This window comes from Pinus tabuliformis, chromosome 2_1 (genome assembly GCF_031772625.1).
Source record: "Pinus tabuliformis cultivar Carrire ecotype Pingquan chromosome 2_1, CPIR1, whole genome shotgun sequence".
In the NCBI taxonomy this organism is placed as follows: Eukaryota; Viridiplantae; Streptophyta; class Pinopsida; order Pinales; family Pinaceae; genus Pinus; species Pinus tabuliformis.
The window spans coordinates 456,579,505-456,583,738 of record NC_142299.1 but is presented as its reverse complement, the minus strand read 5'-3'; the positions used below and the strand labels follow the sequence as shown (position 1 = coordinate 456,583,738).

Below are 4,234 nucleotides of genomic sequence, written 5' to 3'. Positions count from 1 at the left end.
GTTGGAATTATAGTTTAAGTTGTGTAGTGTACACAATCTAAGTACCCAAGTAAATTTTGAAGATATTGAATCCATTTTATATATTAAAAAATACAATTGAAACAATAAAAAATTACACACCCACATTTATAGCATAGGTAATATTTACGCCTAAGGCATTTTTCACTACGGGCTTGGGTTGAGAAAACATTGTTCACCCCAGCCAATCCCCTTGCTTCGTTTTCATTTTCCTCTGCCCAGTTAAAATCTTACACATGGAAAAGTCACGAGCTAGACGATAAACTTCGGTTCAATCCATTGCAGGGATTGACGTACGTACAGGTTCAATTGTCAGTCGAAGAAGGTGTTGACGCCGCTGAGAGGGTCTACAACTTGACATAGTTCGATGTAATTACTTGTAAGTTCTGCCATTGCTACTCCTCATTCTCATGGTTTGTGAAGCGTCAAGAATTGCAACAACATGAATGGCTTCTTGGGGTAATTTTTGGTAGGTTTGGTTTGCAGGAATGGCTTATGTAGCTTTAAATATGATGGAAGAAAACTAGGATGATATATTTCTTTCATAGCTGGATCAGATTGATTGAGGTTTCTCAAGGCATAAAGGCCCTCTGCAGAGGAACATATGGCGTTGTGGTCACCAGTTAAACTACTAATGTCTGATCTACCAGCAAAATGCCCACATTTATTGTCATTAGGAGTAGTATTGCAATGGCAGTGGCAGTTGTTATGTGTGATAAACAAGAGTAATAGTGTTGTAAATGTTGCTTTTTAGAGCACATAGGGAGAGTAGGGGATCAATGACTTTCCTCCTACTACATGGTTTCTATGGCACGTTCAAAATGTTGGAAATGGGCTCTACTGTTATTGTTGCCTCTTTTGATGAATTTGGGAGGTGAATGCAACACCTTCCATTCGACCCCACAATGTGTTTTGTTGGCAAAAGGAGGCCCTAGCCAACAATCGGTCTCAATTAACAGGTCAGAGCTAAGTGCTCTTTTCAACTTGAGGGCTTCCTTGGGATTGAGGAGCAAGGAGTGGCCTAAGAAGGTCAATCCCTGCCAAGTATGGAAAGGGATTACATGCAGGGAAGGGCATGTTATATCTATAAACTTGTCTAGATTCAAAAGGACAGTAGTAGGGTCACAAAATCCACAATTTGCCGTCGATGGTTTGCAGAATCTTACGTTTCTGGAGACCTTCAATGCTTCTCACTTTCTCTTTCCTGGCTCCATACCGGTATGGTTTGGCTAACTCAATGCATTAAAGACTCTGGATCTCAGCTCAACCTCTGTCAATGGTGGTCTTCCTATTTCACTTGGTAGTTTATACAATCTGAATGTTCTAATGTTGTCGCAGAACAATATCACAGGACCCATTCCTCCAACGCTTGGGCAGCTATCCAGTTTGACAACTCTGAATTTGTCATCCAATAATTTGACCGGACAGATACCTAGTACTTTATCAAATTTGGAAAATCTGACTTATCTCGATCTTTCTGCAAATAACTTGCAAGGTCCAATTCCTGACAGTGTTGGAGGTTTGTCAAGTCTGACACAGCTGAAGCTGGACAATAACTATTTCAGTGGTTTGATTCCAAGTCAGTTGGGCAATCTCTCTTCATTGAAGAACCTTTATCTGGGTTCCAATGAACTCTTTGGTCCTATTCCAAGTGACCTGGGGAGACTTATCAATTTGAGTAATTTGGTTCTTGCAAACAATTTTCTCAATGGTGTTATTCCCGGTGACATTTTCAAATGTATTGCACTCCAAGCACTTAATTTGGCTCATAACAAATTGTCTGGAAATTTTTCCACATCTCTTGGTTCACTGATTAACCTTCTTTCTTTAAACCTTTCATACAACAATTTGACACAACCATTGCCAATTTCCATCTCAAGTTTGGTCAATATCACAGATATCAATCTATCTCATAATCTATTTTATGATTCCTTGCCATCTGGACTTGCAAGGCTCCCTCAATTAGTTGTGATAGATCTGTCATATAACTACTTCGAGAAAAGAATACCTACCTTTGCCTCTTCCACACAAGTGGTCGATGAAGAAAATTGTTTACAGGGAACAAAGAATCAAAGGAAACTTTTCATGTGCACATTATTCTATGTTGCAAGGGGTCTATCTTCTCCTGGGTAAGGGCCTACAAGTGCTCAAGTTTTCCCTCCAACTCCATTGGAGAGCCCTTCTACAAAAAACACACGGCTGGGACCAATATTAGGAGGGGTGTTTGGTGGCTTGGGCCTCGTCCTACTTGTCATCGTGTTTGTTTTCTTTGTCCTTAAACATGAGAGAAGGGTTGTTGTTGGACACACAGAAAGAGATGTAAATCCTTTAGTTCACAGAGGAGGCCAATTAGTAGTTGGAATTTCAGTTAGTTTGTCAAGCCTCAGAGAGTATTTTTCTTATGAGCAGTTGCTTCAGGCTATAGAAGAGTTTAATGCTTCTAATCTCATAAAACATGGCCACTAAGGAGATCTCTATCAAGGGTTGTTGGAAGGTGGTGTTCCTATTGTTGTAAAAAGGATTGATTTAAAATCATTCAGAAGAGATGGATATCTTGCAGAGTTAGATATATTTGGGAGGGCTTCACACACAAGGTTAGTGCCTCTTTTAGGTCATTGTTTGGAACGTGAAGATGAGAAGCTTATTGTGTACAAATACATGCCAAACAAAGATCTTTCTTATGCCCTTTACAAAAAGGGAAACTCACCTGAAGATACTTTACAGTCACTGGACTGGATAACATGTCTCAAGATAGAAATTGGAGCAGCTGAAGGTCTCTCATTTCTCCATCACGAGTGCTCACCACCCCTTGTTCACATGTTTTTTCCACTTGTTCACAACCTTAATTGGAGGATAAAATGCTTGCAGTTGGTACTGATATTTTCTGTTGTTTGGAAGATGCTCAATCTCTGCTCTGCTATGCCTATTAAATACTAAATTTGGAAAGCAATTTGTGTCATTTTATTCCTAAAACTATATACATGTGTGTGAGTTTAGTACGTTCCCAAATCTTAAAGTTACATTATTGCAACTATGTCCATTTATTTGAATGCGGCCTATGGGAGAATTTCTGTTGTTTTTACTTATTCTAGAATTCCTTCTTGTTCCCTTTTTCTGCATATCTTTAATTGCAGTGCAAGCTGCCATTCTTTTTCATCTTTGAGGTAAAATATTATGCCCACAGATTATTGTGCTTGAAAAAAAATTATGATAATCATTGTTCTTTTCTATTCAATATTAGTACATGCGTTCTTTATCTGATTTCTCAAGTATTGAGACAACATTGAAATCCACATAATTCTAGTATTTGCCAATAATTTTAATTTTTGATGTACGTTCCCTGGAGTTTACAATTAGAAGTGACCAGAACATAGGAGTATTATACCATGCATACATGTTATTGTATTGTACAGGATTCTTAGAGAATTCGGCTGGAAAAAATATTATGTATTGTGAGAAAGGGCCCTACAATACTAACAATCATGGATTTTTTTTTAATAATCTTGCAACTAATCCTGTGTTGGAACTTTTATTTCTTTAGAGAAGATCCATTGAAAACCAGAAAAATTGCCCTTGTTGATTATCTTTTCTACCGTTGATGTATTCATGGTCAGGATTTGCATAGAGGAATCATATCTTATGAATGTCAATTATTGTTAGTGAGAAGTGTTTATCACAACTATTAAAACTTAAATGTAGGACAAGGTGAAATTAAATTTTGGGATTCATGTCTGTCAAAACTAAGGATTTTTTTTTTTGCAAATAGAGATTATATTCAAAAGAAATAATATGCAGGATTATGTCATACACACAGTTGTTACTTGTCTTTTGTAGTGTCTGATATTGAGATTTTGACCCTTTAGCTTAGATTACAAGAGTGAAACATTTCTTCTTTGCATACTGTTGACAAAAGCTAGAGCTGCCAAACAACAGATGATTAGTTATAATGTTGATCCAAAACCCCACATTATGCATGTTTTAGAACCCACCTTTTTACTTTTCAGTCTTCAATGCTGGGTAGAATTGTTGTGAAGATGATCATCCTCAAGGACTACTATTTTCCTTGAGCATAAAGTCATATAATGCAGCATAAGCTCCCTCCCTTCTTCTCTTTTCTTTTCTTCATTATAGTCTGACAGTCCTAGTTGCTTCACACAAATCATTTTTTAGGATAGATTGTCTCCTTTCCTTTTCTTCTCCCACCTGAATCTTCAGC

At 37.5% G+C, this 4,234-nt stretch overlaps 1 pseudogene; it reads left to right on the top strand.

The window, feature by feature from the left end:
• The first annotated feature begins 376 nt into the window (after positions 1–376).
• On the top strand, positions 377–2,955 carry LOC149200888 (putative LRR receptor-like serine/threonine-protein kinase At2g16250; annotated as a pseudogene).
• Positions 2,956–4,234: the final 1,279 nt, after the last annotated feature.